At 42.6% G+C, this 10,444-nt stretch overlaps 1 non-coding gene across 1 annotated transcript; it reads right to left on the bottom strand.

The window, feature by feature from the left end:
* Positions 1-518: 518 nt before the first annotated feature.
* Positions 519-591, bottom strand: TRNAS-UGA (transfer RNA serine (anticodon UGA)). The gene has a single exon. It is a non-coding gene; the product is annotated as a tRNA-Ser (tRNA).
* Between the last annotated feature and the right edge of the window lie 9,853 nt (positions 592-10,444).

The raw sequence follows: 10,444 nt of genomic DNA, 5'->3' as shown, positions 1-10,444 counted from the left end.
TCGGTGGAATTGAAGCGCTTCCCTCTGATCGAAGAAATCTGCAGTCCATCATGTTCTGCACAGCTTTAATTTGTGGATGACTTAGCACGCTTTGATATCTATTGAAGACACTGCAGGCTGCAGAAGCGACTGACGCTACGGTGGAGCAATTGCCGGCAGCAACTGCAAGGCTAATCCTACCAGTAGCCTACAACAACTCAACTCAACTCACATGTGCGTTTATTTGCGCTTGTGTCGTAGACTACCATACATGACTGGTACGTTCACCTAGGTGCATATTAACGCAACAGGGAGTCCACTTTGAGAGAGGGATATATATATATATATATATATATATATATATATATATATCAACGAGAAGAAAGGGGGTTAACCGAGGGGCCCGATTTTTATTAATCATAGCATAAGAAGCCCACAAACACTGACACCAAGGACAGCATAGGGGAATTACTTGTGCTTAATAAATGAAATAAAGAAACGATAACTTAATGGAAATTAATGTGGATGAAGAAACAACTTGCCGCAGGTGGGAACCGAACCCACAACCTTCGCATTTCACGTGCGAAGCTCTACCAATTGAGCTACCGCGGCGTCGTTTCCCATCCACTTTCTTGGGTATTTATGTGTCCTAGTAGAACCCTGGGAGTGTTAGCCAGCGTCACCGCTCACTGACCTTGGCGGCGGACGCGGAACGTCCTTTTTGCCGCAGGCGTCACGAGAACGTGATCGTTTTGGGTGAAGGCAACTGGTCAATAAACCCACACACGCTACCTAAAGGCATCAATGTTGCCGGATTCGAGACCCTCTTTATGTAATCAACAAGAAGAAAGGGGGTTAACCAAGGGGCCCGATTTTTATTAGTCATAGCATAAGAAGCCCACAAACACTGACGCCAAGGACAACATAATTAACGGGAATATAAATTATATATATATATATATATATATATATATATATATATATATATATATAACGATAAATTAATGGAAATTTCCCTTAATTTATCGTTTCTTTATTTCATTTATTAAGCACAAGTAATTCCCCTATGTTGTCCTTGGTGTCAGTGTTTGTGGGCTTCTTATGCTATGACTATATATATATATATATATATATATATAGCCGCGGTTATGGACGCGTCGCCAACGGCGGCGGTTTCAGGTAGGTATGTGTTTGCAGTAAGCGTAATGTCACGGCCTCGTTCCTGGAAAACGCCAAATATTAAAAACGCTGTCTTATTTCACAGAGGAAATTATAAATTGCTCGGCAAAGGTTCCTGCGGCTGTATCCCGATACGTTGCTGCAAGCCAGAGTATAACAGTGCAGCATAAAGACAATCCTAGATTTCTAAGCGAAATTTCTAGACATTGTTTTCGGTGAGTAGAAAACCGCCGACACGATAATAAAAAGTGGTCAATGGATTCCCGCTTATTGCAGAGGAAGCATAAGCGGGATACCACCAGACCACATCTGTGCAAATAAAGATTGGGTGGTGGAATACGGCAACACAGACTTGTAAATAATACTTCGAACTGCCGGTTATGACACCATTGTCCGTTCCAAGAGTAATTTAGATTCATAACATCTGAAGATTTCACTTATGGCATGTTTGTTCTTTGCATTTGCCATTCTTGCTACTTCATGTCATCTTGAACTTCGGTGCGCTAGCACGTCTCCAGGACCTATCTCGGTCAATTTCTATTACCACCCATCAAATAACGCTAAGAAATCGTGTTTTGCATTTACAGTTGTACTTTCAATTAATCAAAGGTCACTATAAGGTAGATCTCCCCCCCCCCCCATTTTAAAATTCTTCCTTTCTTTACGGAATATACTACTAGTCAGAAACACACGTTAAAATTATTAACGCTTTAGCGTGTCCGATATCCCGGTATACGCTATAGTGAATTACCGGGTTCGCGAAGACGTTAACGTGTGATTATTATTATTATTATTATTATTATTATTATTATTATTATTATTATTATTATTATTATTATTATTATTATTATTATTATTATTATTACTGGTGTATTGGTATCCCCTTTGGAACGGGGTGGTGACAAATAGCTATCTAGCCTGCTTGTGTTAATCATGCATGCTTTTTTGTCTCGCATTTTGCACGCATCTCCTTACTCTTTTTTTCTCTTTCTTAAAGCTTATCTACCTTGTAGTGTTACCTTTGCCTGTAAAGGATTCAGTCATATCAAGTTCCCCTCTGCTTTTTTCCTACCAGGACTTTAAACGTATTTCGATTGTCGCGATTACTGACCGGTTGATTATTCTATCCGCTTTAAATCCAAGCGCTTCTGGAAGGGGTACGTTACCTACGGGTCTCACTGGGCGAATTCTTTCGCATTCGATTAGGATGTGCTCCGGACTTTCGCTGCAGCATACACATGCCTCAACTTGTTGCGAGTATTTTGTTCCAGTATGTCTTTGTCCTTAGGCAACCAGCTCCAGCATCAAATAGCACAGATTTTCCCTTCCAGTTTCCTTGTAAATCTCCAGGTAAATTCTTGCAAATCTCCATGGTCTTGCCTGTTTCCACTTTTTGCATAGAATCTTGCTGAGCCGCCGGATTTGTGGCACGAAACTGGTGGCGCCGAGCTCGAACAGGCAAACACATAGTTGCTATTGCAGTAACCAAGCGTAATCTATACTTCGCTGCTGGTGTAAACCTTCGGCAGTGGCGTAATCGTGGAGCACTTCGCGGTTTTAAGTGTTTTATTCGACAAGAACACTCATGTAACACGAGAACATCTTTATGATCATTGTGGTCAGACGAAGCGTCACAAGATGACGCTACCATCGCCCGGCAATCCGGTATTACGCAAAGGCCCTTGCGTGTACCGGAATACCCGGACGCGCTAGAACTCTCTAATAGCTCCTTTCGCCACTCGTAACAACACCTATACAAGCATTCTTCTGGTTCTTTTTGCTAGCATACAGATGAATGAAATGACCTTACTAACGAAGCAGTCTTACAAACCGCCAATAATCCTGTTTGCCTCACACCTTCAGCAGTAATATGTGTCCCCCATGAGGTGTTATGCTTCCAGTTTATTGTTGTTTATTGATTCTGCGCATGCTTCAGGTAAAGCATCGTGTTGCATGGATAAAACATGTATCCCTTCTTTTTTTTTTTTTTTCTTTTTTTTTTCTTTTTTTTTTTTTTTTTTTTTTTCGCGGGATCGAATCCCGGCCACGGCGGCCGCATTTCGATGGGGGCGAAATGCGAAAACACCCGTGTGCTTAGATTTAGGTGCACGTTAAAGAACCCCAGGTGGTCAAAATTTCCGGAGTCCTCCACTACGGCGTGCCTCATAATCAGAAAGTGGTTTTGGCACGTAAAACCCCAAATATTATTATTATTATTCTTTTTTTTTGCATTTCCTTTTCGTCTGTCAATTCGGCAAGACCTAGCAAACGTAACTCCATCCTACTAGAACCTCAAAATCGGGGTTGCAGCATCTAGAAATCAATAATATAATTGATTCATTATTGGATGTCATTATAGAACATATATTGGTCATGCATACTGAAAAGATCTTGCGCCAAAAAACACACACACACACACACACACACAAGAAAGACGACGACACCATGGGCGCCCGTGGTGTCATTGTCGTTCTTGTGTGTGTTGTTTTTTTGGCGCAACACCTTTTCAGTATGCAAGGTCACCAACTAGCCCAGCAGTTAACTCTTCTAAAATATATTGGTCAGTCTTCCGTTTTACGTACTGTCTTTCCTGTATCCAATTGCTTGTAGGGTCATTCTTCTTGCTCACGCAGAGAAAACGAATGCAATGGAGAAACGAATGGAAATATAGCAGCAGAGAGAAGAGAGAGAGAAACATTTTTAATGAATGAGCCGAAGGTAAGCGCCGAAAAAGACAACCCTGTACAGCCAGTGCCTTGTGAATGTCCCATAATGCCGTACAATTTCCCGCTCTATCTTACTATTTTAAAAATTAGGCGTTCTCACGGTGTACTGGAAGGTACTGTGAGCTCGCCAGCGGTCTTTGATGGCCGAAACATCAGGAACCTCTCTTTTGGTGCTTTAAGTTCTGCTGCAGCGGGGCTTTACATAGTGAATGTAAAACCATGATGGCCTCTAAGCGTGGTCGAGTTGCCTCGACCACACTGAGAGGACATCAACTTCCCGAAGGTACTTGAACGGGAGCGGAAATGACTGCGAGAAAAGTTATTTAACAACCAACGAGCGACGTCCTTTAGAACGACATGGTGGTAGTTGTGGTGTTTGTCAAGTTAATTGATCAACTTTACCCCCGGAAGCGAGCTTTGAGTGCCACTCGACCTGAGTGCCTCTAAAAGCTCATGCTCCACATAAAACGTGTTCTCTCGAAGCAACCTTGCCAGAACATGCTACAGTTCCCATTAATGTTGTCCCGGTACGCAGGCCCATATCGAGTGCTGCGTGTGGCGTGCCCACTGACGTATGAAATCGCCCCAGTGAATGCCAGTACCTCATCTGCCCCGCGTTCTACTGACGCTGTGCGTGTCGCAGTCCTCAAACCCTATCGCTCTTCTGTCAACACCGATATTTAGACGCACTGGAACGGGGCTTCTGCCGCCGGGGATATTGCTACATGCATATTGAGTGTTTCTTTCGGATGACGCGCGTGGGCTCCTCGACGAAGATGACGAACTTCTCCCGAGTCTCGAGCTGTCGGCTTAACTAGCCAGCGCTGCAGTTATTTCTGTAAATCTAGGGCCCTGTAACGTAAAACTATTCCAGTATGTTCTTATTCCAATCTTCTGACGTCGTATTTGCGTAACCGCCGACGCAAGCGTCGGGCGGTGACCCGCTGCGTTGCCTCAACAGCCCAATCAAACGCTCTCTTAGTTTATAGGAGGTCACTTTGCTTTCAAAGCAAATAACATTGCCTACATTAAGCAATTTTTGTTTGTGATTGGCTGCGAGGAGGGGCAGAGAACGCTCAAGTGGAGAGAGATTCGATGGGACGGAGCCAAAGCATTGAAAATATATAACTGGATGAAGAGGGTGGTGCCGGCGTCTGCGATTGGTCCGCTTCCCCTTATTTAGCTTGCGCTGTCTGGTCAAAAATCGCGGCGGCGCGCAACGAAAGGTTAAGAAAACAGCTAAAACAGATCCTCCGCAAGGGCGAGTTGGCAGAGAGAGCTCGCACACGTGCCGAAAGTGCTCGAAAACTTTACACGGCCACACAAGAAGCTTTATTATACGCAAGTAAACTTATGCTTTCCGGCAGGTGTGAGTATACACCCAGTCCCTGAGCGATCGGCGGCAGCCATCTTCTATTTCTTTCGGAACGGGGCAGCCTGCGGCTATTCATAAAAAAAAGCAGTTTTGTTCGGAATATTAATGCATCTTTGACGCGTACACGTCACTTCGACCTGGTGAGTTTTAGCGATTTTGTGACGTCGCGTGACAGGTTGGTGAAGTGGGTGCAGCCCGAAACTTCTGACCAATAGCCGAGGGCTAATGGCAAATAGACATCGAATGAGAATTAATTATATTTCTTTTGTTCCGTCTAATCATGCATAATCAGTGTATACACATCATATCAGATGGGGAGCTATTCGATTCGCGGAGATCGCGGAGTGCTGATAGCAGAATCGGAATAGGAACGTTTTGAATAGCTTTACGTTATAGCGCCCCTACTTTGTAAACAGCCTTTGGTGTTCAATCCGTCGTTCGCGTAACAAAATAACGTCAGCCATTTCCATTGGGACCTAGGTCCACTCAGAGGCACATGCCAACTCACTTCGTTTTCTTTTTCCTGGAGAGATTTCTTATTTTGGCCAATAGGCCTAAAGGTCACGGGGATCATTTCTTCTGAGATTACCCGCCACACGTTGCTCATTCATTACCAAGAACAAGTAATTAAAGGTTTAATTACTGTTTCTGAGGGGATAGTTATATTGCTTGTAATGGTGGTGGTGGTATTGAGAGAGAGAAAGATGCTGTCTTTAATTTAAAAAAATTGGAGATGTTTGCTGAGCTGACGGCCTGTCATGCCACGGTATGTGCCGGATGGAAATGTAGTATATACCTTTTAGGTGTACATTTAATTATTAGTGTGAATGTTTGTACGTGTACGTGGGTGCTTGTGCCATTTAGGTGTTCGTGTGATCACTGCATTTGTGGTGTATTGCAGCTAAAAGGCCGGTTTGGCCTGGCAATCGAGGCCAGCAATTTGTCCACCTGAGATTCTGCTGCAGCATCACTCAGGCAAGTAACCGCCAATCCAGTAAACCGGCATTTCTAGGAAATCCTGGGACTCTTGTACTATTAACTGTTGGACAAAATGCAGCCCATTTTGGGTTCCTGACACTGGCGCTCAGGCCGAGCCACTGCTGACGGTAACAGTCCCACCGTCGCTACTTGAACTAAAAGCAAGCGACATCGCCGCTAAATTAGTTGTGTGATGCGAGTTTTGAAGTAATTCAATATTGCGGCTCATGAGAATGAAACACGCGGTCTCGAGGAAACTAAATGAGAACATCATTTGAGTCCAAGCGTTGTGATAGATGCAGGCCAACGAAATATAAGCGTACATCAGGCGCTTACCTATACGTAGCACATCAATTATGCATAAATCGAATTTAAGCTCGTATCTAGGTCGCGCACGAAACAGTGCTTACGGTAACAAGGTCAGACGATAGTGATGTTGGCTCCGTGAAAAGCATACCAGTCTAATATAACGAGGGTAATCCACAGAATGGACGCATTGGGCCATAACGAAGAAAAAGTGCTATATTATGCAAATTTGCTTAAGACTAACATGATAAGGTATCGTGCTATAAACACAGGACACACGTGACTCACATTCAAGAAAAGTGTGCGCTAATACTATTCCAGATGTAGAAGCACAGTTGCGTCTCGCTGCTTCTTGCTTTCTCTAAGAGGAACATTTATAAATGTAACATCTTGTACGCATCACAGAAATACGAAAATTTTGCCAGTAATTAAATTTGTTTTTCTCAAGAAGCTTCTCCGTGAGTAAGTTGCTTAGGCACAAATTCCTCTGGCTATTATTCTGTTTTATTTCGTGAAAATTTATTAAAACGACTGTTGCGAGAGCTGACCTTATTTGGAGTGAGTTGTGGTAAATTCAATTTTTTCTCACAAAGCAATTCACCTGGCATTAACAGACCACTTTATGCTGCCTTGGAGACCTGGAAAGTTAACTTCATCATGGTATACATAGCTTGCAATATAATGAGCCAAAATGTTTATTCAGTGATGTCTTCTTTCTTTAGTTGGCTTTAGAAAAGTACTTCGTACCTCTTGTCACGTTTACCTCTGCACCTAATGAAATCAAGTACACCAACTCAGCCAGGAGTTTTTCAATGAGCTCCAATAACTTGGCGGGATGCGTGAAGTCTAGACATTTACACGGTATGCGTATAATGCATCTGAGTTCATGTATCGAATACAATGCGAGTACATTGACGCCGAAAAGGAAAAACAAGCAACACGGCAGTGAAGTTTCTTAGTAGTAATGATAATTGGTTGTTTATTTTTTGATGAAATGAAGAAAAGGAAAGTGAAGAAATTACTGCTGGCATTACTGTGACTGTCTAGCTACGTCTGCTGACGGCTGAACGGTGCTCATCAGTAGGAATAGCATTCAGGGGAAAGAAAGTGAAAGAGTAAATTAAGGATAGACTAGGACGAAGTGAAATATTTACACAGTCTGCAATGGGGCAACAGAGAAGTAAGCACGTAAATAAAGCATAAAGAAATACAAAAAGAAACAAAAAGAGACTATTTGTCAGCATAAAAAGAATATACGTCGCTTGCGCTCCAACTTGGATGAAGTGATTCTCACTAATGCATTCAACACTAGATTGCGCAGATATAAGCAAAGCGACGAGTACTTAACAAAATTAGATGGTAGTAAGTTATTTAAGGCTATGTTTGGTCCATGTGGATATTGGAAACATTATTTAACGGTAATTACTGCTTTTTGTAAAAAACAACACTTGTAAAACCGTACCGGAAGGCGGAACTCCTGCCTGATTTTCACTGTTGACATGTAAGTAGAATATCTTCCATCTATATTAATGTTTCTGGGCGTTTAGCTAAAGAAAGAGAACCCTAAACAAAACTATATTTAAATAATTGATGCATCCTTCTTATAGCTATCCCCTGTAGTGGCACATTACGGCATTTGTTTAGTTCTATGAATAAACGATGGAAACATTCCCAATCGAAAGTTAAATAATGGAAAATAATATTTATCTACGTCTTCTTGTGTTTCTTGCCAAAGCTTTCTTTAAAGATCGGTCACAGGCTGGTTGCCTGTTTTATCATTCAGACTTGAGAAATCTTTTACTTCTCAGTAACGGCAGGGCAAAATGAACATTTTTTATTGCAGTGTCTAGCCTGAACTGCGCTTATGATGAAATGCAGACGCACTTTTTTTACCGCTATCTTTCTCGCGTTTGTTTTTGAATTTGTTGCGCTGAAACTAGGAATAATAAGTGTGATCAGCGGACAATTCTTATATTAGAAAAAGAAACACTGCAACTTGTGCGTCGTTCCCTCTGAATCATAAGTATTTCACGGTAGCTATCAAGCATATATCCTTAAAACGAAGGTTTAGCTCGGGGGCTCATATCTAACTACATGTGTACAAAAAGCCGGCAGATCTCACGCCCTGTGGGGATCGATGTTATGTGAAGCAGTGTGCGGAGAGCCTGTCAAGTTAACGAAATGACCATGAGAGCACCAAGACGTAGGCGGCTGTTTCATGACCTACATTACACACATATCACGATATTCATGTTACGGCTAATCATTTGTGTACTTCATACACTCTTGTCATATTATGCCAATTTTGATACATACTAAGTTAATGAAATGACGACGAGAGCATCAAGACGTAGGCGGCTCGATAGATAGATACTGTCAAAGTGGCAAATCTTCGCCAGGAAATGCTTCGCATTTAATGCATCGTTTTTCTCGGCAACCACTTTTACTGCTTTCGTTCGTTCGCCCATGTAACAATGCCATAGGGACGTCGTAGGCGCCTGCATAAGAATGCATAACCAAATCATATACTCGTGGTGCTGCTTCTACCCTGAAAGCGGATGAGTGATGTCTACTTTTGAGTGCGGTGGCGCATATGCACAAAAGCGAAGCGGCTTAAGTAACCTGCAGTCTGGCATGGCGTGCCGAGCAGAAAAATACAGCGTGCTCAATTTTATGAGTCACGCGGGTTCACGAGATATCCGGGAGCCCTTGCTCAGACGATCTGACCTCCGCAGAGACTCGCTTGGTGATTTTAGCAAGTAAATTGAAGTTACCTTCCAGTAGAGAGCTTTACTGCGCTTCCTGCGCGATGCTGTATTGCATATATTTATAAACATTATATATTTTCTTTACTACCCCACCTCGAGTAAAAAAAAAATCGTTCTCTGTGATCCTCAGTCGTTGGCCTTTCTACTGGATTTTAAGCTTTACTGTTTATTTTCATTTATATGCACTGTGTCGAAAAGGTATGAAAGGCACGTACACCTTTTGAGAAGCTGCTTTTATGAGCGGCACCCGTTTTTCGTGCACATGCCTCCCCACTGCACGCGATACCAAAGTTCACTTCCAGGAGCACGGTTGGGCCCTAGTGTATGTTTTGCACCGCCAAAAAGCAACGTTATGTGCGCAGTTTATCGCAAATCTTTGCGCGCGTATCGAAAACGTCTGTGAGCTGTTACGCAGTCTGTAAGCTATAGGTATACACAATGCCATCCGGAAAACATTTATATAGACGATCCACGTCATTATTGTTTTCTTTCCAGTGACACTACAGTCTATCAGACCAGGCGCCATTAACTCACTAAAAACTCACGGCTAGGCTTGGTTTCCTCTACGTGGATGATGACGTTTACGTGTAGGAAAAATAAACGCACAGATTTTGAAAAGGACAGCGGTGGCAAGAAATTCTATAATGTAGAATCACCAACATGATATACTCATCGTGGAGCCAGTGACCACTCTTTTGCGGCACATCTGCAATACTGTGCGGAGCTGTCAAAACAACAACAACAACATAAACCATGTTCGAGGCAACGTAATCTAGAAACATATGTAAATGAGATCTGCAGACTATATGAGGACCGCAAGGAATTCAGTGTGAGGACAACTTTGTTACTGTCATATTCTTTGAATGCTCTCCAGCTCCACAACATTTTATAGTTTCCCTATATTTTTCTTTTAAATACAGATTTAAATCTAGCTGTCACTTTGGGGTGAGCTGGCATTAGTTATTCATGCTTCCCATTTTGTGCCGATTAACTTCAGCAGCCACATTACGACGTCTTAAGCAGCGCTGTTCAAGCTTTGGAGCGTTCAGGAATGACTGAAGTTGAGCTGTAGTAGGATATCTACGGCAGAGTGCGCATTGAGACTCACGAAGTGAACAGCCCAGACTAGCCCC

The sequence above is a fragment of the Dermacentor variabilis genome, chromosome 6, assembly GCF_050947875.1.
Source record: "Dermacentor variabilis isolate Ectoservices chromosome 6, ASM5094787v1, whole genome shotgun sequence".
NCBI classification, from domain to species: domain Eukaryota; kingdom Metazoa; phylum Arthropoda; class Arachnida; order Ixodida; family Ixodidae; genus Dermacentor; species Dermacentor variabilis.
This window is presented reverse-complemented; position numbering and strand designations above follow the sequence as displayed.